The sequence below is a fragment of the Tenrec ecaudatus genome, chromosome 1 (assembly GCF_050624435.1).
Source record: "Tenrec ecaudatus isolate mTenEca1 chromosome 1, mTenEca1.hap1, whole genome shotgun sequence".
Lineage (NCBI taxonomy): Eukaryota > Metazoa > Chordata > Mammalia > Afrosoricida > Tenrecidae > Tenrec > Tenrec ecaudatus.
Window position 1 is genome coordinate 212240955 of NC_134530.1, and position 25079 is coordinate 212266033.

At 38.5% G+C, this 25079-nt stretch overlaps 1 pseudogene; it reads left to right on the top strand.

The window, feature by feature from the left end:
* Nucleotides 1-242: 242 nt before the first annotated feature.
* Nucleotides 243-6545, top strand: LOC142439409 (DNA-directed RNA polymerase I subunit RPA43 pseudogene; annotated as a pseudogene).
* The last annotated feature ends 18534 nt before the right edge of the window (nt 6546-25079 follow it).

Sequence of the window (25079 nt, forward strand, 5' to 3'; positions counted from 1 at the left end):
CACTGTTTAAAATGTGGAGTTTAAGTTTCATTTAGTTAGAAATGCCTTTCTCTATCGGAAGACTGTCATTTGAATGTCGATAGAAGAGAAATATATCATTGAAAAAATATAAATGTGGACTCGGATGAAAGATGGTGTTTCCAGATTCAATCAGGGGTTGAGTTGGATAGTGTTTAAGATGACAGTGCAATGACCATGCCTCTGGGACAGCACTGGAGGTCGAGCTGCGCTCCTTCATCGTGATGGGGCCCAACCTGACCCGACATGGCGCTTATCTCCACTTGACTGATGAAAGGCGTATTCCAGGAACTGGCCACAATCTCAAAGTCAATAATTACCTGAGTTTCAACCTAATGGCAGGCCTCCTAGATTAGAATTTCAGGATCCTCAAAAGGAATCCAAGCGTCAAGTCCTCATTGTTACATGTAAAAACAATGTGGTTTAAAATTGGAAAAGGTGTGTGGATGTAGTATGTTCTTTCACATCACTCGGTCAAGCTACATGTGGACTCTGTACACATCAGTCTCAACAAACACTCATTTGCTGTTTATGTTAGTGGCATTTTTATTTGTATTTTATTTTACTTTTATTATATTATAAACTACATTATATTAAAAATACACTATATTTCCAGTGCATATGCAGTTCGTGATTTTATTTTGCAGTGTCTGCTAATGGGAGAGTCTATTGCATTGGAAACAGGTTGTGGTACTCAAATTTCTCTAACACCCTGAATGCACTGAGGGCAACATATTTTGAGCGCTATTGCTACCCTGGCTGTCCTGGCGGCTACACAAACCCGAACCTCTCTTTAGGTGTCACTTCCATCTGTAAAATTAGAATCCTAACTGGTTTTTAGGACTACTGAAATCCCTAAAAATCTACAAATTCAAATAGTGGCAACCTGATGTTTGCACGGCTGTGGTGACTGGCAAGCCGGGTGTTTTCAGGCTACTTCTTTCAAACCCTGTGAGCGCTTGAAAACCAGAGCCCTTCACGGGGCTCTTTGCTTCCCACGTCACTGACAAGGCGATGAAAGCTCAATAGTGTTTTTAAAACAGTCAAGTTAAAACCATTTCAAGGCGTTCTGGTTACTCCTGGGTATATTTTGAAGACTCAGAGGTGACTCTGGCCTTACAAAGATTCTAATCAGAGGAGGCAAGTGCACGTTCACTGCACATAACAGGGGTGTGGCAGCTAGACCAGAGGGAGTACTGGAGCTTGCCTCCCCCAGCACTCCCCCCTCCTCTCTCCACTCCAAAGAACACCCGTAAGCTGTGAGGGGAACAACAACAACAAAAGAGCAAATCAGGTACGTCTTTTATTATTGAAAAGTTTCTTCATGCCAAACACTGAGTTACGCACTGAGGGACAAAACGTCCTGACTCCTCCTTGGTAATGAACGACGTTGTATTTCAATTGCATGCAAAATAAAATCCGCAAAAACTGGAATCTGTGTAAGACAGAAACCTATCAGAGAAAGAAAAACATAAATATTTCCCACAAATAATGAATCATAGAAAAATGATACAACTGCACTATATCGAAGATACAAACCATGCAAGGCCTGGAATATCAAAGCTGTCCCACAGAGTTCCTGCTCTCATGTGTTTTACTGTATTAGCAAGTGGACATCAACCAATGTGTCTACTTGACATATAACAAGATTTAGCAAAACCACCCAAGTGCATCCATTGTTCGCGAAGGAATAGTTCTATATATTTTTAGTGGTAATAGTTATGCCACCCTATATTCCAGATGCAATTTGATAAAACTATACAAAAAATATGCAAATGAGTACATGCAAAACCTGGTGAAATTTGAAGAAAACCTGTATTCTAATTATAAATTATTGTATCAGCACCAATATCCTTGTACTGATATTGTACAGCTGATTTTATTTGGATGTTGCACTATAATTAAGGAGACTGCTACCATTAAGAGAAGTTGGGAGAAAGGTTCAAGGGAACATCTGAATTAATTTTGGAATTTTATATTAGCCTATATTTTTAGATAAATACAAAGTTTTTGATAATATTAAATTTCTAGCAGTGCAGTGCATGTGTGTGAGAGGAGAGAGAGAAAGAGAGAGAGAGAGAGAGAGAGAGAGAGAGAGAGAGAGAAAGAAGAAGAAGAAGAAGAAGAAGAAGAAGAAGAAGAAGAAGAAGAAGAAGAAGAAGAAGGGAGAAGAGAAAGGAAGGGAAGGGAAGAGAAGAGAAGAGAAGAGAAGAGAAGAGAAGAGAAGAGAGAGAAGAGAAGAGAAGAGAAGAGAAGAGAAGAGAGAGAAGAGAAGAGAAGAGAGAGAAGAGAAGAGAGAGAAGAGAAGAGAAGAGAGAGAAGAGAAGAGACCCTGTGTACTGCAGAACAAAATACTTCCTGGTCCTGTTCTATTCTCTTGTCGCCGTACTTGCGCCCATTGTTGCAGCATGTGTCAATCCATCTCATCCAGGATCTTGCTCTTTTTCACTGACCCTATAGTTTACTAAGCATGATGTACTTTTCCAAGGACTGGTCCTTAACTATACAGTTCTTAATACCGGAATCTCACCTTCCTCCCAACTAAGCCGCATTCCCTATTAACTCTAATGTTTCACTTGAATGCTCTCTTTCATATCTCAACTTGCCTTTGGCAACTTTCTATTCAACTCTTTTACTTCATCTCTCTTATTTGTTTTAGCTACCAGTTCATCTCATTTCACCAGGACCTAGGATAGTGATCATTATGCTTCCCATGTAATTTTGACAACTTCCAGTTTCCCCAGATTCATGCTTAGGACATTCTCATTACAATCATTAATGGATGCTTGCAACTGTTTCTTCTTATTGTCAGGCATGCCCCATCAGGAAGCAAAGGTCCCGAAAGCTGTAGATTCTATTTTGAAAATACCACTCTTAGACATATTCAATCTCATTTTCTGAAACTATATAACAAACTTTTGCTGCTATTCATAATGTGTCCAGTGGCGAAACATTCAGAAGAAGACAACCTATGTTATCATGAAAGGTTTGTTTTTTAATCTGGAAACTCCCTGTTGAAAAGGTTTCCATAGAGTTTCCAGATTAAAAAACAAACCTTTCATGATAACATAGGTGGTCTACTTCTGATTGTGGATCCAAGCAAGACTAAACCCATGACAATTTTGACATTTTGTCCATCCTAATGTTATCCATTGGTCCACCTGTGAGAATTTAGGTCTTCCTCACACTGGTTTGTAATTCATACCAGTTGAAGGTTGCAACCCTTGATCTTCAAGAAGTGCTTCAAGTGCTTTCAACCCTTCATTTTCATCAAGTGATTTCAGCAAGCAAAGTTATGTCATCTGCATAGTGTAGTTCTTAATAAGCCATCCTCCAATCCTGATGCAGGACTCTTCTTTATGTAATGCATCTTCTCTGATAATTTACTCAGCATATAGATTGAACAAGCATGGTGAAAGTATACAGCCCTGGTGCACCCCTCTCCTGACTTTAAACCATGCAGTATCCCCTTGTTCTGTTCATGCAACTGCCTCAGGAATGGTTGATCCATGTGCTTGAACTTGATTCGTGTACAAGTTCCTCATGAGCACAATGAAGTGTTCTGGAGTTCCATTCTTCTCAAGGTTATCCACAGTTTATTATGGTTCACAAGAAAGGCAAGTGAACATCCATCTGGTCTTATCTGCTTTGAGCCAAGATCCATCTGACATCAGCCATGAAATCCCTTGTTTCCTGTCCTCTTCTGAATCCTTTGAGAAGTGCTAGCAGCTCCTGACCAATGCAACCATTGTTGGAAGATCTTCAACTTCATTTTGCTCATTGGCGGTATCAATGCTATCATTCTATAGTTTGAGAATTCTGTTGCATCACCTTTAGAAAAAGAGAGTATATGGCAAAAAATATTTTCTAATAAATTAAGTCTTCTTATTCCTTTAATAATAAAAATCAAGTCGGTGCTAGTATTCAAATCCAAATTATTATTTATGACTACTAGAAGATAATATTTTTTGTGTTCTTGATTCATATCTATCAGTCACTGACCTTTATGTTTTCTCTTTTAAATTTTCCAACTTTTGAGAGGAAGATGCATTCTTCTCTTAGAAAAATTCGTGTTTTTGAAATGAATGTACTTTAAAAGACAGTTATAGCTAGAATATTTTTAAGTGTTTTGTCATGTCATCACATCAGTTTAGCAGCAGAAGAACTCCTACGCCTTAATAGCATCCAGTTCTTAAAAATAGCATTTTCAAAAACTATGCCTAATATTAAAGTTTCAAAATGAATGCTTTTGAATGATTATGCAATATTTAGGAGAAACTTTTTGAAAATATTATCATAGAGAATGCTTTGTTCCCTTCATAGTTTATTTTTCTTTGACTTGTTTTGCTTTGAGCTAAAAGAATGCTTTTGTGCAGTTCCTTTTGTAGTGTTTTGGAAACCTTTGGAGAGAAAGAAGTGCCACATTTGTAAAATCATTTATAACGAAACTGGTATGTGCATTGAAATAGCAGTGCGCCAGTTCCCATTTTATTTTTCTGGCCAATGTTCCTGAATTCAGTAATATGCAATTATAGTAACTGCCAAAATGAACACTAACTCAATAGAAATAAGAAAACAGGTCTGGTGTTCCAGCGCCTGAAAAGTAATTACATATCTGCATCAAGAAAATAACATCATGTAAAGAATACAAAGGTAAGCTAAAGTGGACGACGGGACAATTCTATGGCAGGATATAAAGGCTAGTTGGTGTTTTTATGTGCAACGCAAGACAACTGAACACTATTCAGCATAATTTGCCCAGGAATATCTCTGAATTGCTATTTTCATTCTGTGTGGGAAGGCTTTCTTAGAAGGCAAATTTGGTCTCACATGGATCGACCAAGCATTTTTTGAAAATAATTTCAATTCAGACACCCTGTCTCACTGTCATTATCTCCATAACCTAAAGCTAGAGCTATATGTGCTTAACATAGTAGTGTTTTTCCTTGCATTACTACCCTACGTATTGTAGCAGATTCCAGCCCATTTCTAGTTTCCCCGACCACTGACATAGCAAAGAACTTTAATGGTGCCCACGAAAAGACATAACATTCCTAGGGAGAAAACATCTTGCTCTCTTTCTAGCCATTCGTGAATGAGAAATAGTTCATCAGTGTATGACGCCCTCCTCCAAGACTCAGACATCATTCCCTATGTTTCTTCTTTGCCTTCAAGAAGATAAACTGCATCACCTGAAATGCCATAAATCTCTGACACAAGGGTTATAGGACTGTTGACTATTAAAAATAAGTTTGATTACAAAAGTAACTCACTGAAAGATCTAGGGAAAAATCAAAATATAAATATTCTTCATAGTTTCTTAAACTATTCTAGACAACACTCTGGTGACCTGGCTGGAGTTGAAAGCCGGGTTTTCATCAAAGCTATGTCCCCAATGTGGGGTCCTGACTGGCAAGTAGAGAGACAAAGCAAGATACCATGCATCTCATTTACTTCTATTCATGTAACATTCAAATGAGAGATAAAGTGGAGACAGGAGTCCTATTTCACTGTTTCTCTCAGATTGAATTAGTGTAATATTCAAATTAGGGTATGGTGGAGACAAAAACAAAAAAGGAATTATTTTAGATGCATGTAAAAATTACAGATGCTGGCTTTTCAACCTAAACCTGAGGTAACTTTCTCTAAAAACATCAATCCAGAATGATACAAATAGGACCAGCTGCCCAGCTGCTCGCTGGCTGGCTGATCAGCAGTGCGGCTGCCCAAGGCTGCCCCCGAAGAGCCAGTGGTAGCGCTGGCTGGCATCGTGCCTTGCCTAGAGCTGCTGTCTTTTAGGTGTCCTTATTGCATATGACAACAGCAAAGTAGTGGGTGAGCTGGGAGATATTTATGATGATCAAGGACACATTCATCTTAACATTGAAGCAGATTTTGTTATTTTCTGCCCAGAACCAGGACAAAAACTTGTGGGCACAGTTAATAAAGTGTCTTCCAGCCACATCCGCTGTTTAGTACATGGCTGTTTCAACGCCTCTATCCCTAAGCCGGAGCAGATGCCACCTGAGCAGTGGCAAACCCTGGAAATAAACATGGGAGATGAATTTGAATTTGAAGTGTTTTCCTTAGACTGATGCTGCTGCTGAAGTCTTTTGCATTCGAGGAAAACTAAACACGGCCAGTTTGCAAGCCAAGTGTTCTCACGTTTCTGAAGAAGCAACGGAAACCACCGCTGAAGAAACTATTGGAAATCCTCCAAAGAAAAAGAAGAAAAAGAGACTTGCAGAGTGGACGAGGGTACGACAGAGCTGGTGGCCGTCTTGGTACAGCGGGAAAGTGGGCTGCAGGCTGATGGCAGTGCCCATGGCCTCGGTGGGGAGGAGCCCCAGGAGAAGAGGAAGAAGGGGAAGCGCTGTGAAGATCGGGACCCAGACCCTGTTTTCCCAGGCAGTGACTCCAGCGGCTACCAAAGCGACCACAAGAAGACAAAGAAACGAAAACACCGCGAGGAGGCAGCGCTTCCCCCCACTTTGGAGCCCTCGCCTAAAAAGAAAAGGGAAATGTAATCTGCTTGACTGCATTTCAAACACGGTCCACTTTTTAATTTGATCATCTCACAGTAGATGAATAAATGTGTTGAATGATGTGAAATGCATATGTGTTTCACATAATTTATGGAAACATTTGATTTTGAGGTGTGCGTATGAGTTAAAATTATGAAACCCGTCTCTAAAGGATTTTAGGGATATTAAAGTGCCAATTTGTTATATAAGAATAAAAATGGAGCTGTTCTTAAAAAAAAATAATGATACAAATAAGACCATTGTTTATGAGAGCCAAACTGAGTTATCCAAGAAGTCGTACGCTGCTACTTGCAAGACCAGCCACAGAACAAATCCCCAGCTGCTCCACAGAGGACAGATGAGGCTATGTGCCCCCATTAAGTTTTGTTGTCTAGGAACCCCAATCTTTGGCAATGTACACGCTTTGGTTAACTAAGATATACAAAATGCACTCTCATAATCGCATGAAGGCGCGCCTGCCATGTCTATTTACATAAGGGAGAAGTAGCATGCCACTCCTCCTCTGCCTAAGAATGCTTCCTATGAGGCAGATGTTAGACAAGCTGCCCCTTTGTCCAATCTCCCACTCATGGCACGTTACGTCTCCCTGGATTCAGTAACTCACTGCATTGGCCACAAAGGATTGTCCGATAATAATCATGGTTATGAGGTTAATATCAAGTGAGGGAAAGAAAACATTAGGGATACAGTTATTTTGTAAACAGCACCTTTTCTCAGTCACGTCAGCAGACATAGCTCTGGTTTTCAGCTTGGAAGCTACATCGTCACTTGGCCTCCCTGCTTGGGCAAGTGTTACTAAGCTCCGTTATCCTCGGTAATGGTACCCACTCTGCAATGCAGTCTCTTTACTGAAGACATTCAGCTTTACTGCTTCCAAAGGCTGGGAAGGTCACCACTCTGCCTCATGATCTTGGCACATGTACCAGCTTTTGAGCTGGCTTGCTCTTATAACAGATTCAGAACCGATTAAAGATGAGTCAGAGTTCTTTACGCCTTATTTGTATGCTCCCGCCAAGTCACTGGGACTCCGCTGCTCTTCACATGATGTTGGAACTGCTGCTGTGTCTTTTGGACTCTGTGCTGTGGTCTCTGTTGCCTCAGCTACTTAGTCACTGGGTGGGGGGTCACAGCACTATCAATAGAATAGCCATGCTCAGCAATTTCACTTCACCTAAAAATTAGATTGAATTTTATTCAATAATATTTCTATTTATTATCAATTTCTCTTATCTTTTTTACGTTTCACATTTTCTTCTACTTTGTTTTACTTTGTCCTGAATCACATGCTAACATTACTAATTTTCAGCTATTTAAATTTATATATTTTCAACTAATTGTATTTAGTCATTGCTACATAATAATGTGAATTTTCATTTTATTTTAGTTCAATAATTATTTAGAATAGAGTTCTTTTATGGTGAAATATGATTGTGGCTGCATTGTGTTTATGAGAAAATATCCAGTAAAAGTAGCCATTTGAATATTTTAAGAGATTATTTTTAAGATTTAACACATGGCAAATGTTTTTTTACTGTCTGTGTAATTGTTTAAAAGCGATTTGTATTCAGTGCTTCTAGGTACATGGTTCTATAAATATTAGAATAAGATTATCACTTATCTTAATCATATATTTTCCAGTCTTGTTCTTTCTGTTACGGTGGTTTATTTCACTTTCTTCATTTTAAAATAGCATGTATTGCTATATTTCAAACATATTTTAGATGTATAAATCTTCATGAATGTTATTCTTTCTTAATAACCTTATTGGATATAATCTATATGGCCCTTTTACTAATTCCAGGAGGAAGCTCTCTGCTTTGGTAATGGCAGGATGAGGATGGGATTAAGGCCGAGCAGAATGTGGACCAAGTCACACACTTTGTTTTCTTGGAGGTGTAGTCTGGTGACCAGTGAAAACCACACCTCCATGTCTGGGGCACAGAGAGGAACCCTAGGATCATTGGAAGAAGACCACATTTGACATCTCAGTCTGGAGTAGTGGAGGCTGCGATCAGAGACTCCAGAAAGTGTAGCATGGAGGCTATCAAAGGCCAAGGAAAGGAAACTATGAGATAGAAAAAAGGAATATTGTCGAGACTATAGGACTGTGCGTTAGAGTGACAAGTAGGGATCCTGGTCCCTAGAGGCAGAGACCCAGGAGCCATGTGGTTGTGAGGCTGAGAAGTACAGTCCCCTGGGAGGGATGATTAACACCTGTGGTAGTTGGATGATTGAATGTCAGCTGACACTCCTGGCTAGGGGTGGAGTCAAACCTGTCAATCAACGTGTAGCTTGATGATGTCTCCTTGGGGGTGTGGCCTTTTGTATAATAGTGAGGGTCTCTGGGAACTGTTCTCTCTCACACGTTGCCTGCCTGCCTGCCTGCCTGCCTGCCTGCCTGCCTGCCTGCTGAGACTCTATGTCTGCCACCAGGGGCAGCCCCATGTGGGCAGTCCAACTCTGAAAACTGTCAGCATCCCTTCATGTTTCCAACAGCCTTGGATACATGCAGCTCTGCCTCTATTATCATGCTGCACCATTCTGTATCTGGCATGAAGCTACATGTGTCTGAAGAGAGACTTGTAGATTACCACTGGATTTATAGGTTAGAGTTGGACTGGTCAGGGATGTTTTCTTTGACATAAGATTATCTGTTGATATAAAGCTCTTTCATATATATAAAATGAGAGAGAGAGAGAGAGAGAGAAACTATTAGAATAGAGTTAAAAGGGTGGAAGCATGTCTGACCTATGTTGTGTGGCAATCAGCCTTGGGAGCCAGAGGTCAGATGTAGTCCTTATGCCATTTGCTTAGACATGCTGATGAACCAGTCAGGGTGCAGTATAGCACTTCGGAAACACACAACTTTCCTCTAGTTCTTTGGTGCTTCCTTCCCCCACTATCATGACCTCAATTCTACCTTGCAAATCAGATTAGACCAGAGTGTGCACACTGCTACAGATAAGAGCCCACAACACAGGGAATCCAGGATAGATAAAACCCTCAGGGCCAACAATGAGAATAGAGATACCAGGAGGTTAAGGGGAAGGTTGGGCAAAAAGGGGAGATCAATCACAAAGAACAACATATAACCCCTCCCAAGGGGCTGAACAACAGAAACATGGGTGAAGGGCGACAGAGGAAGATGTAAGATATGAAAATAACAATCTATAACATCAAGGGTTCATGATGGAAGGTGAAAAATGAGGAGCTGATATCAAGGGCTCAAATAGAAAGTGCTTTGAAAATGATGATGGCAGCATATGTACAAGTGTGCTTGACACAATGGATGAATGTATGGATTGTGATAAAAGTATTTGATAATAAAAAAAGATGTATAGCCTCAAGAGACCTATATAGGGTCAATTCAATTTGGGATGGGCTCAGTGGCAGTAAGAGTGGAAGAGCGATGAGTTGGCACCCACCCCATGGCCGTGGTCTGGCTGGGGATGTATTATTGTATTTAATACTTTTAAAGAAAGGTGATTAGGTTACGATGGTTGTTATTGCAGCTAGGTGCTGTCTTGACCACTCGCACTCCTTGCGGTCCACTGGACAACAGAATGAAACACTGCCGGTTCGGCACTCTCCTCACAAGTGTCCTCGTGTTTAGCCCATTCTTGCAACTACGGTGTCAATCCATTTTGTTGAGCGACTTTGTTTCTGTTGTCCTTTCACTTGCCAAGAATGATGTTCTTTTCAAGGGACTGGTCTATCTTGACAACATGACCTGAGTATGTGAGATGAAGTCTCACAATCCTTACCTCTGAGCAGCGTTCTAGCTGTGCTTCCTGCAAGACAGCCTTGTTTGTTCTTTTGGCAGAGCATGTGACTTTCAATAGTCTTCACCATAACCTTGATTCACGTGCGTCAATTCTTTGGTCTTCCTTATTCAATGTTCATTTGGTAAATTAAAAGCATATTTATTTATTTTATATATATGTATATACATGTATATAATCAAATATAAAGATATATCTTTCCCAAAGTGAAGGATACCACTCCCTTGGGGACACTGGAACAATTCAGAGGGGTGGCAAAATCAGATACCTAAACTTTATCTTGGATTATGGGTTATAGTACTAACTTTTTGATTGCCAGGTGATGCTGAGTAATTATTTTTTTTTAAAAAGAGTGTGGTAGAATAATAAGTTTGGGAAGCTATCGAAGAATAAAATAAATGAGTCTATTTGCAGATTCTATAAAACTAAAGAATAAGTAGGAAGATGAACAAAGAAAATTTATTTTAGTGCATGCTCAACTTGTGTTTCTCACTCCCCTGTTGCTCTTTAATTTTTAATGATTTTATAATAGCTAAAGATTTAGATTCTCAAAGAAAAATTATCATCATAAATTCTTAATTGTAGCATTATTCATAATTTGGGAAAATGCAAACAAAAATTTTCAAAGTAAATCATTAAGTGGAATAATACTATTAAAATGATAATTGTGAAATTAGTATGTTGTAAATTTAAAATTAGAATATGCAATATCAATTATAAATTATATGAATTATATGAAAGTATTTGAAAAAGAAATGAACAGAAACTTGATATATTCTGTTAGGATATAGGATTTGAATGTGTGTTGCTTGACTTTTTGTGCTGATTACTAATTTTAAATATAATTTTTAGAGAGAAAATCACAAACTTTTAAGGCTTCAAAAGTGGCAGATATCTGGCTGGAGTTAATATTGCCACTTCTGAATGGCATCCGTTTGATATAGACATCTTAAAATCCACCTTGGCAGCGGAGACATCACCTCAGCTGGGATCGGTTTTCAAGATTTAGGGGAGAGGGTGAAGACCATTCAATTGCTACCATAAACACAAATAAACTGATATCCTCAAGAGTGATAACTGAACCTTATCGGAGATTCAAGTAAAGATGGGGCCAGGGAGCATGTAGGTTTCCAAGAAGGTAATTACACTACTCTTGCTGGTTAAACCGGGAGGAGCAACCTCCTATCTGGAAAAAGAAAATGCTTAGCAATACTTATATAGAACCCAAGAGGAGAATACGCTCAATATAATGTTTCTAATTGGGTACTTTGGACCTCGTGTTAATTCAGCATTTGGTGGCCTAGGCCATGTGTCATAGAATACTGGGACTTCAAACTCTGTCCTTTTGAGGTGCACATTATCCTTCAGAGGCTACACCACACGGATTTGACAGGGAAACCCCACTAACGGGACTAGGCGTCACCTCCAACTCACCTGTAGCAGATTTAAGGGATTGCTGTACTCCTATGGACTTCAGACTGAGAACCTCTCATGTGAGAAGAAGCAGATGACCGTGAGCCCACGGTTATGGGTTGGCAGTCATTGGACTTGGGTTGCACTCTCTTGTTCGGAGGGCGCTCAAGGAATGGTTGTCCAGGGCTACCGTATATTTATCATGTTAATGCCCTCCTTACTCCTTAATACCTGCATTAGTCTTGCAGGCATGGTTATGCCTTAGTGAATGAGTGTTAGTGAAAGTGTTTCCATATCACCAAGTCCCATTGCTTATATAAATAATGTCTAGTCACTTAAGTTTTATCTGCACAAGTCAACAATTCATGGATTGCAGTCTAAACTTGTGTCTACTTGTATGATTTCCTTTTCTCAAGAGTGTTTTGAATTCCATACCATTGGCAAAATTAATGACCCTATCAGTAGAATTACCGTATGACCCAGGGGAGGAGTTATGTTATAGTCTCTATCATAAAATTATAATGATTCCTCTAAAGTGAACCAGAAAGCTACATAAATGGATTTGGAGCTTGCATTTAACTCAAGCACCAATCTGAAAACAGGTAGCTCTTATGATGTGGCCCTGATCAATGCTAGCTCTCATGAAGAGATTACTATAGACAAGTGCTGGGCTACCAGAAAGAATAGTTTCTGGGGTCTTGAGAGCTTATCTTAATATAAGCAGCTATCTAAATGTAAATTTAATCAACATGAAATAATCACACCAGTCTGTGTGATATAAAGATTGCATATATTAAAATCTAAATCTGAAGGAGGAAGTACTATTAGAGCTTAAATTGTGAACACCCAGTTTGCAGAAAGCTATTGATGATAGCAAAGAATATTGACAGGGTCACTGACTGCTACAAGGACATACAAATCAGTCTTGGGAAAGCTAAGGCAGAGTCGTCCTTCAAGGCAAAGATGAGGAGACTGTTACCTCACAGACGTTTTGCATGTTTTCAGGAGAGTCCCATCCCAGCAGAAGGACTTCCTGTTTTGTAAAGTAGAGGATGATAGAAGAAGGCCCTCAAGGAAATGGATCGACATTGTGATTGCAACAATGGACTCCAGCACAGGAACCATTGTGCATATGTCACAGGACCGTGCAGTGTGCTATCCGGGTGTGCATAGGGCCCCTATGAGTTAGAGCACACTCACTGGCACCTATCAATCACAATAATATGAATGAAATCTATGTTCAGGGTCTCCACACATCTTATACCTCTGATGTATTCCCTATGAACATAGCCAGAGATTTGAAGAACCTTGCTATCAAAGAGCATCATAAAGTAGATTTTTTGGCAGATGTAATTAGGTTAAAATGTAAGCCTTTATCACCAGTCACCTTTTGACCCATTTTAAAGTTGTTTCAGCTTTTAATATTGTCTGCTTTCTTATTTTTCAAGGGTTTTTTTATGTTTTGTCCAGTTATTACTGTTGTGGGTTTTTTTGTTGTTATTTTGTTTTGACTTTTCTTTGCTTGCTATCTTTTTATGTTTTGTACAAATGTCTGTATATGAGATCCAGGATAGGTTGATCTATAGAGACAGTAACAGAACTGACAATTGCCTAGGTTCATGGCAGGGGATTTTGCGGGGGAATGGGGAGATAACAAAAATAAGTATGAGAAGAAAATGTTCTGAAATTGATTGTGGTCATGATTGCACAAATCTTAATATGTTTGAGTAATTAAATTATATGATATGTGAAATACATGCCAGTGGAACTATATAAAATAAAATTTAGGATTTAAATTTTTGCTGAATTTTAAAAGTGTGAAAGGTAGTTTAAAATTTATCATTTTTATTTCAAAGAGCAGGTATTCATCAAATGGGTATTATTCATATATTTCATTCAATATATACAAAATGTAAAATTAAAAATTAGCCAGTCTTTAGAACAGAATAATTCATCTTATTCATAATCAAAATCTTTTGATGCTGTTAGTTGCATAAACCAGGAAATGTTTATTGTTTTATAGGAAAAGAATAAGATTATTAAATCCCTTAGAGGGAGATAGCAGGAGTCTTATCTAGAGTGTTTATGATTATTCTTGAAATGTGCTCTTGTTTACTAGAAAATGAGAATAATTTTCAATCGTATATTAATTTTTCCACCAATCAGTTTAGCACTAATAATCATAGAATAAGCTTACTTTTTAAAGTTGCATTATCCCATACTGTTATGAACAGAATTATGAAAAATTAAATATCATGCTATTTTGCATTTGAACACTTAAAATAAAATACTTTCTGTAGTAACAGTGCTTTTGGACTGGAAATATAATATCTAAACTTAAAAAGTAAATAGGGGATTTGCCTATATGTCAGCACTTAGTTATTGTTTTTGGAACATTGTGGCATCAGATTATAACATTCAAGGGTAAATGAAGCTTCAGAAAAATCCATCAATTACTGAATGACAATCTCTACATTTTTAGAAAAGAAGTTCTCATTTTTAGCCATATATATACACATTCATCATTGTGTGCACAAGTAAATCCATATCCATAATCAACCATGTTTTCTTTTCTAGCTTATAGAATATTGCTTCAAACACATTGGAAATATGAAACGACTCTGCTCTGGAAAATTCTTACAAACATAAATACATACAATGAAATGTTTAGTTGGAAGGGGTGTATAAGAGTGAAGTAGATTTTGAAAAATAGTCAGAATGTGATACATGTATTACCTGTTGTGAAAAATGGAGAGAAATCCACAAAGAACTAAGAGAGTAAAATATTACTGGATGTGGTTGAATGTCTGTGTTAATTGTGCCAAAGTTAACTTAGTAAAAAGTGTTTCTTTCTGGCTTACTCTCTTCTTTTTAACTCTCTCCCCCTTTTGCAGTTTCACATTATTGTATCCCACAATTTTTTCATCTAGTGAGTCATTTCTTTTGTTGTTAACTTTTTATTGTGTATTGAGTGAGGGTTAACACACTAAATCATTAGTTTTACAGTCAACCATTAATACACATTTTGTTTAATTTTGTTAATTATAAGCCCCTGGATGTAATATCATTTATCCAAGTTCCTCCTAGGTTTTCTGTTTCCAATCCTTCTTTTTTTCTTAATTCTTCTGAACTTTGTAATTGGGCAAGTGCTGCCACTTTTATCTCACATAGTTAATTATTCTAAGGTGTGTTTACCGTTCCCACTGTAAACTTGGCTATAGTTTGGCAAAACATCAAGTCACTGTGGTGAGTTCGGCTCCAGAGCTGGAGGGTGATTAACGGCCATAGGACTGGGTGTTCCAACAGCCTTCATCTGACTAGTAAACCGGTCATTTCTATGATTTCAAGTTTCTTCCCCATTTTCTCCCACTCTCTCCAGGAACTTCTAACATGATTTCCTAAGAGGAGTTGGCAGTGGTAGACTGGCACCATAAGTTCTCCTAGTATTGAGGTCATGGAGACTGGTGTTGGCTTGATCCAGTAGCCAGTGGATTAATTGCTTCCACATGTTTCTGATTGTCTTCACTCCTTTTTCTTCCAGATAATTAGAGGCAAATAGTTTCACCTTAGATGGTACTCATGAGCCCCAGTCACTACCAAAGTAGAATGCAGAACATTGTCTTGGTGAACTGTTTTGCCAATTGACCTTAGTGTCCTCCCACCTAATCAATAATTTCTTAAAGAAACAGCCTTACTACCAACAGCCTAATTAAGCTTGTTATTATATGTAAATAGTTAACTGTGTTCATGACAAACAGTAGTTGAATTTTAGTTACATGTCGATTTCCTTTTGAGACAAAATTTCCTTTGAGAGCAAAATATTCATTTATTGAAAAATGACTTCTTAGCCAAGTACATATGCTGCCTCTTAAATATTACACAGAGGCAACTGCTAATAAATTACATAGAGTTTTATTTATACTGGCACCTGTTATATTCCCAATAAAATCAAAGCACTTAATTAAACAATGTGAAGCTTTAATAAACACATTCATTAAAATCCTGGAGAACTGAATCAGCAGTCACACTAAAGTGGTGGCAACTTCTGGAATGCAGAGTAGGTATCCATAGAGGCCCACTGAAAGGAAAACATAAGACTGTTTGTATTGCCACTGTGTTTTCTCAGAAAAGTGACCTAAATGAAAATTAAATGTGTTAATAATATTTCCACAATCCATATTAAATTTAAGAACTTTATTATATGCGTGTAATTATGACAGAGATCAAGTGTTTACAGGTCCCCATTATTTATTGTTTACTTTTTATTCACCAAATTGCCAGGACCCAGAGAAGACACTTCTTTCTCCCTGTGACTCACACGGGCAGGTGATTGAGCTATGTAGGTGATCTTGTACTACCTGGTCTCAAAAAGTGCTATCCAGGCACAGTTGTCAAAACAGCCTCGTACTGGTATGATGACAAATGCTCAGACCAATGGATCAGGACAGAAATTCCAGAAATAAAAGCATCTCCATACAATTGATTTTTGACAAAGGCCAAAAAACATTAAATAGGTAACAGATGCCCCTTGCAATAAATAGTATTGGAAAATCTGGATACCCACCTGCAGAAGAATGAAACAAGATCCCTATCTCACTCCATGAGCAAAAACAAACTCAAGATGATCAAAGACCTAAATGTAAAACCCATAGCTATCAAATCATCAATGAAAAAAATGGGACAAAGCTAGGAGCCCTAGTATAGGAATGCACAGGCTATCAGATATCACAAAGGGAACACCTCTGTGGAAGATAAAATAGATAAGTGGGACTCATTAAAATAGATCACTTGTGTACATAGAAAGACAAAGATAAAAGGGAAATGGTGTTGAGGAGTCCAGGAAGGAAACTGATTATGGAAACAATCGTATAATTCGGCTTTTTGTGGTTGAACTATGGAATGATAATGATCTGCGTATCAACTCCCAAGTTACAGCAAACTAAAAGGGAAAAAATGGCATATATCCAGAAATGGGTTTGGGCTTTCACTCAATCCTAGCTCCAACCTAAGAATATTTCGTTCTTACATCATAGCCATGCTCAATACTCGCCCTCAGGTAGAGCACAACGAAGACACAAGTACTTTAGCAAAAGGTGGTGAAGAATTTAGATGGTGTATGGCTATCAAAATAAAATGGTGTCTGGAGTCTTAAAGACTTGTCTTTAAACAAGCAGCCAATTAAATGAGATGTCAACTAAGCCCACATGGAAGAAGCACACATCATCAGTCACTGAGGGATTGGAATCCATATAATGTGATGTAGAAGTAGGGATTCGTATCAAAGCCTAAATTTTAAGAATTTAATGTGCAGAGGCGATGGATGACAGTGGGAGCTTAAGATTCATTTGTGGACCAACATAGGAAGTAAGACTCCAGAGTAGTCTCCCTATCCAAAATTGAGAGCTGAGAGGAAAGAAGCCACTAAACAGAGTGCTTGGGAGGGATGAGTATAGAAGACGAAAGGCATAAATCTTACGTGAACAGTTAAAACTTTGTTAGTAGATCCTCTTATGATGTAGGCTTCACCTGATCTAGTTTCCAAAATTTTAAATATTTTTAGTTTGTATTGCTTTGTTTGGCTGTTGTTTGTTCATGTTAGAGAGTATCTTAGAGGCATTACGTCATTGGAGATCATCCTCTTGAGGTTGCTTTTCCAATTTTTGTATATGAAACCCAAGACTGATGAACTTATAAGGGACAGCAAGTAGAATAATGGTTTGGGGGAAGGGGAGTACAGTGGTGGGGGAGGGGTAAAAGGGAGAGGAGGTCAAGGAGTCCATGTAGAAAAAGAATATCTGGAAAGTGGTGTGGGAGCAACTGTACAATTTCATGTGACGTGAGTGACGGAATGATGGACTGATACAATATATGTACTAAATCCCAATTAATAAAAAATTGTGAGATTGCTTCTTTATACGATTTGTCATTTGTTGGTTTTACTAATTTTATAGTGAAATAACTTCAATTGAGAATATTAAACTCTATTATGTGTTATGACCATTTTTATTTGTTTTAAAATTTACATTTTAATGCTATCTAATTGTTCTAGTGCAAGCAGGTATCTGTTTCTATGGAAAGAAAGCAAAATGCAAAATCTACCAGTATGAGTCATATCAGTGTTCTTGTGAAGAAGAAAAAGCACTGAAGTTGAAACAAAAGAGCAATGGCCTTTTTGTTAACTCTGGTATTAATAGGCAAATAAAATCTTATTGTTTATCTTTTTTCCTTCATTTATAATATGAAAATATGAGGATCTCAGTTATTTTAATCATGTGGAAATGTCTTTAAATGCTATGCAAATATGTATATTTGGATGACAGTGACCATGATTTAAATATGGATCAATCCAAATGAATACATGCTTCCTTTCGAAATGAGTATTCTGGCCATTAATTTATATTTGAAGATCATGTATTTATCTATATTACAGGCAAGCATATTAAGAATGAAATTCCTTATTTATATTTGTATGTGCTTATGTACTGGTGTCTTATTACATAGTTTTTGGTTCACATAATAGGAGAAATAGTATTTACAAACATAATAAATCTAAATATCCAAATAAACATAATTTAGAGGGAATGATTTTACTTTCTAGAGAAATTAAGAGCAGCTGTGCCAGATATTATGGACAGCACTTCACAGCAACCAATTTTTTCCACAAATGAATAGTTTCAATGAAGGTAATACTTAATGTGGCAGGTGGTCTTTGTGTTGACAAAACAGATTTATAAAGGTGGTTGAATTACACACACTGCTTTTTAAAAAGCCTTTAGGGAAGGCTTTCATAAAATTCTTCCAAGATGTTGCCTTCAGTTTTTAGATTTGGTTTTTTAATGTACAAGAAATGACTTTGCATCAAGAAGTTGCTCCAGCCCAGTGCAAGTACAGTCCATGGGTCCACTGCTAGCCAAAGCACTTTTCAGGCTCATGTAGCTCCAGGCCGGTGATGCAGAAAGGAGAAGCACGAAGCAGGGAGATCGCAGGCTGGCACATGCAGAGCAACGTGGGTCCAACATCAGTGGAAGATGGCAGGGTGCCAAGAGCTCCCAGGGTTGGCATCCCACATGGATGCATCCCTAGGGGCAGATACAACATCCAAGCTAAGAGGAAGATGATGAAGGAGAAAGAGAGATAGTTTCCCAATGTGACTTATAAAATCTCCATACCCCAAGAAGGCATCATCAGGCTGTGACCCGATTAATAGATGCAACTCCATGCCTATACTTTCATTCAGATACAAGGATATAAAATCCAACCACCAAAGATCTTTTGTTCATTTGACACCAGTACACAACTCTTTAACCATACATAATTTCTAAACAAAGACAATAATAAAATCATGTTCTCACCAATAGGATACCTAAATATGTACAACAAAATTGTACTAGGCCTATTTACATATTTTATTCTACAAGTGAACAAAAGAAAAATAGTTTATGTCTAACAATTGCAGTTCTGTGAACACCTAAACCTGAATGCTATAACACTATAAGCATTATCCCTGCCCTCCTACCCTCTCCTAGATCAATTAGGAAAAGGTAAAATTAAACAATGGGGATCCGCCCTTGTTCCCCTTATTTAAGACAAATAACAAACGTGAAAGTTTGGAAGTCAACCACTTCATGTCTTTATCTCCCTCCATTTGCGGTATCCAATCTATAAACTGACCATTCCTTTCAACCCAGTAGTCTAGGTGACAAATAGTTTCTTTGTTGATAAGAATCTCCATTGGTGCACGGTTACCCTGAATCCATTAGCAAAGTCAAATCTAGAGCAGGACATCTATCAAGCCAGCAAGCAATGTGCACCAGCTCACAGGGTCACACAGCTTTCTCTTCATCAACTTGGGTTCTGGTTAACTGCAACCTAGCCATTGCAAACTCAGTCAGTGGGTTCAGTAACAAGCTAAGGAGTTTCACACAAGACCCTCTCCACTTCAGACCACTGACTCCTTCAGATATTCTTGTCAATTTTCTAGCTATCTCTGGTTAGGTTATTCCATAGGCTCAGGTTCCACACAATCCTTTAATCTTCAGACTAGCCAGCCCACTCTCGTCTCTCCTCTCGTCTCTACCTGTGGACCACTATGTTACTTTTGAAACTCTTCCTTTTCTTAATAGGTATGCCTAGATTTTCTATTATAACACAGAGCCACCACACAGATAATACAAAACAACACAGGCTATTTTAGATAAGAATTATAAAGCACAATGTGGAAATCCAGAAATATATGAGTAATTGGTAAGCAACCATCCATACACACACCCACACACATTTGTTTAGTCATTCACTTAACAGTGTTCATTGAACTCCATTGATGACCAATGGTCAGCCTGCCTGTTAAAATACTAGTAATCAATGAAGATATAGAGGAGTTCTTATGCCAAGGAAGTCATTGCCCAGTAATTCCTGAAGTAGCATATTAAATTAAAAACTATTATGTTATTAATATATAAGTATACATTTAATATCTTCAATCCTGAGTTTCCTCAAGTGACCCAAATGGGTGAATTGCACTTTGATTCAATATAAAAATGTATATTGTGTTTGTATTATGTGTTATGTGTGATTGTAGAAGTCGGAGAAACAATAATATGATAGGTTTATTATGCTAAGACTCCATAAGAACATGGGGGCAGAGTTTACCATATATACTAGTGTATAAGCTGAGTTTTTCAGCACAAAAAATGTGCTGAAAAACTGGGGTTCAGCTTATACATGGGTCAGTGTTACCCCAGCGAGGTGTAACATCTCGCTGCCTCCCTTCCCCTCCCCCCAAAGATAACGGGACGAGTACCCATTATCTTGTGGGTGATTGCTATTTCTCTGCTGTTCATTCAAAGCCCTGCTGATACTGCATGGCTTTGACTGTTTGTAACCAATCAGAGCCATCCTATGACGTGGACAGCTCCAAATCACAGAAGAATCCGTAGTGATTAACTTAAGCTGACAGCTGAACTGGTAAGGATGTGTCTATGGCTGCGATCCATCTCTCCCCTCTGGTATCTGTGTTAATTCACATCCTGCATCCCCCGCCCGCACGGACTAACCCCCTTCCTCCCAGCTAACACATATGCCATGTGTGTGTGTGTGTGTGTGTGTGTGTGTGTGTGTAGGTCGGGCGGGGGGGTGGGAGGGAAGGCATTACCTTGAAAGTTCCTTTTCAAAGCCTTGCTTTTTTATCCTATTAGAAATGGATACTCTTGAACCAAAACAAAAACACCGGTCATATGAGGCTGGTTTAAAAATGAAGGTTGTGTCAAGAGCAGACGAGCGCAATAACAGTATTACAAGTAGGGAATTCTGTGCTGATGAAAAGCAAGTGAGGGAGTGGCGGAAAATGAAGTCTGACTTGCAGCAGATTCCAAAAGCTAAAAAAGCTCATCGTGGTTTAACGTCTTTTTATGGGACTCTAGAGAGTGAATTGCATAAATGGGTTATGGAGTGTCATCAAAATGGTTCCTGCGTAACATGCATGGGAATCTGCATACGTGCTCTACAAATGGATAAGGATGACAAATATAAAGCACCAGACATTGAAAAATTTGCTACATCAGCAGGATGCTGTACCTGCTTCATAAATAGGTTTGGCCTACTATGTTTTAGACAAAATACAAATATTTCCTAGAAATTGCCACAAGACCTTGGAGAAAACATTATGTCATTCCAGTCATTTATTATAAAACAAAGGATTTATAATTATGATCTGTCAGATACTGGTAATATGGATGAGACTGCCATGACTTTTGATCATCCAAGCAACATATCTGTGGCAAGTTTAGGGGAAAAATTTTTTTTCTCAAAACCACAGGAAATGAAAAAAAAAACCCACTTTAGAGTTGTACTATCACGTTTGGATAATGGAACTAAGCTGTGTCCTGTCATTATTTTTAAAAGAAAGACCTTGCCTAAAAAGATCAATTTCCCAGCAAGAATTGGTGTGCGTGCACCTGTAAAAGGCTGGATGGATGAAGATGGAACCATAAAATGGCTGGAAGTAATTTGGAACCGACAACTAGGAGCAGTCTTAAAGAAAAAGCCATTGTTACTTGTTTGAGATATGTTGAGAGCCCACCTATCAGATGACATAAAAAAAAAATTGGCAAATCCAATAAAGTTAGTTTAGCTGTTATTCCAGGTGGGTTTACATCTGTACTGCAGCCTCTGGATGTAAATTTGAATAATCCTTTTAAAGACCATGTGCAAAGGATGGGGCATGAATGAATGTAATCTGGTCAAGCCCAACTAACAAAAGGAGGAAATCTCATGAAGCCTGACATAGAGTTAATAGCAAAGTGGGTTCGAGATACATGGGAAGACATTCCAAAAGACATGGTGTGACATGAATTCCAGAAATGTAGTATTAGTAATGCTATGGATGGCAGTAAAGACTGAACTTTGTATGAAAATGACAGCAGTGATGGTGATGATGGTGATCTCAGTGAGGACAGCGTCTATGATGACCTCACACCAGCTGAAGCTCTGCATTGCGATACAGATGATGATGAGGAATCCAGTTTTGAAGAATTTTAACTCTACATTTTAGCTTGGTTGCTGATTGAGTTTAGGGAATAGTACTCTTAAGGTATTGTTGATACCGTATTGTTTTTGTTGAACCTATTTTCCACTTCCTGTGCTGGTTTACCAATGTTAAATGACTTGTCCTTTTATTTTATGTTTTTTTATATAAAATAAATATTTAAATACATTACCTCACTGATGTCTCAATTTTTAGTAATTTTATTTTCATTTGTTTTGATTATTGAAACTCACCAATAGCTTCTGCATTTTCCACCCTAGGCTTATACTCGAGTCAATTAGTTTTTCTGGTTTCTCAGGTAATAATTAGGTACCTCGGCTTATACTTGGGTCGGCTTATATTCGCGTGTATACAGTAATTAGATCATTGCTTGATTGGAGGGTGACCAAAATAAATAATTTCTGTGGTTGGCATTCCCTCTCTCTCTTCCTCACTGGTGGTTGGACCAGTGTGCTGCTGCTTGGGATAGTTCTTTGCCTTAACCATGTGCTGCACTACCTATAGGCCAACCCAACCCATGGATCTTGTTGCTAGAATTTGAGGTCCCTTTGAGACCTGCTTCACCATGTTGCTGGTGCATACATCGCTTGAGCTAGACGCTGGGAAATCCTGTCACCATGCATCACTTGAGTTTGAGATCCCATCAGGGCCTGCTTCACTAAGCTGTTGCTGCCCACCCTGCTGTCTGCTGCCTATGGGCTGACTGCCTGTCTTGCCTGAGGAAAGACTTCACTGTTTGCTCCCTTGAGTGCAAGGACCTCAGCATATTAACTGTTCCATGAAAGTAAATTGAACTGAGCTCTCTATACTGCTGTGTTGACTAATTAGCTGTTATATTCCTTCTAATTGATAGATAAACTACTCTATCTATCATCTATTTATCAAAGTGTTCTGGTTTTGTTTCTCTAGAGAACCCTCCCCAAAACAAATAAATAAATAAAACAAAAATGAAATATCTGTTCTCATGGTGTTTACATTCTTAAAAGACAATTAATTAATTAATTAAAATGTGTTAGAAGATGGTAAGTATGTTTTTTACAAAAAGGGAGAGAGTGGTCCAAATGTTTTAATGTTGATGGCAGGTCAAATTAAGACAGAAATAGAAAGTTAATTTACCATTTTATTTGGCAGCATGGAGATTATTACAAGCCCACCTCACTACATTGTGCTTCACTTTGCAGATAATATATTTTTTACAGATTGCAGATTTATGAAAACCCTGAGTAGAATAAGTTTATCGATAGGATTTTCATCTGCTACTGCACACTCAGTAGCCTAATAGGCAGTGTAAGCATAGCTTTATATGCACTCTCAAAAGCTCCAAACTCACTGCCATCAAGTCATTTCCAATTCATTCGGACCCTATGAAATAGAACTGCTCCTGTGGTTTCTGCGGCTGTGCCTTTTTATAGGAGAAAAAGCATCGTCTTTCTCCTGAAGTGTAATGGGCGGTTTCCAATTGCTACCCTTTTGTTTAGCAGCAAATGCACAGGAAACCACATACATGGAACTTGCTTTATTGTGGTGGGCTTGAACGAAGCATGCAAGATCTGCGAGGTATGCCTGTCCTGGATCCAACCTGAAAAATTATGTGGGAGTTGGTAGAAGGGAAAATTAAAATCAAGAGAGAATGTTACAAGGGTTGAACTTCCAGTGGGACAATATAAGCCGCTCTGAGAAAACAACTTCCAAATGAGAAAGCTGAAAATTATTTTTTAATATAAAATAAAGAGTAAAAAGCACTTGAAATCCCTAGAAGGAGTTTCATGTCCCCAAAAGAATATATTCCGTAAAGACACGTTATTTAAGATGATCTAGTCAAACTGCAAAAGAGCAGTGAGAGCGTGTTGTATTTGAAACTAGAGCTGCCTCTTTCTCCAAGGACAGCTCTGTGAGATGAGAGCTCAGGAGCACAAGAATCTCTCTCTCTCTCTCTCTCTCTCTCTCTCTCTCTCTCTCTCTCTCTCTCTCTCTCTCTCTCCCTCCCTCCCTCTCTCTCCAACTCCTAATAAGGGCAGCACATCAACATGCCTATTCCTGTGCCCATCTACCAAGGGCGAAGACTAAACATAGTTCATTACCAATGGTAGTTGGGAGGTGGGAACAGTCTTTCACAATCTGTTATCTTCAAGATTTTTTTGCAACTTGAGCATGCAGCCTTTGAGAATGCAGTGGCCCCAGTGCCATTCTTCCTGCCTCTTGAACAGACGTTCCATACTGAAAGAGGCAAGGCAAAGAGACTGGTGCTTACTGCCTCCCAGCGTCCACCAACCACTGTGGTAGAGCTTATTGGATTAGAGCACTAGGCTTAGGCTAGGGAACATAAATCCATATTTGAATGTTCACATAGATCCAGCTACCACTGAGTTTTTTTTCTGATCACTGACTAGAAATGTGAGAAGATTTATCTTCAGGCTGAGTGTATTTGAAAATAAATCACTATCTCTCCCCTAGCCAGCCCAGGGAAGGAAATTGGGTACTAGTGCCCATAGCCATGAGACATACCCTGATTGCCTTAGCTGGAGGGTACTGGACCTCCTGAACATTTTTCTGTTTTAAACCAACATGGTCCCTTTCCCACTTACCAATGTGATGAATTGATTTGCTACAAGCAAACATGATTTTGTGGCCACTCCCTTCATTCTCTTTGTCCTGTTTAAGTGGATGCCCTCCTTGGACTCCTATATGGTCCCATGCTCATGGTCTTACACATCTAGATGTTTTACCTTTTTGTCTTGTATCTTTGTCTTCTTTAAGACTAATAAATATATCTCATAA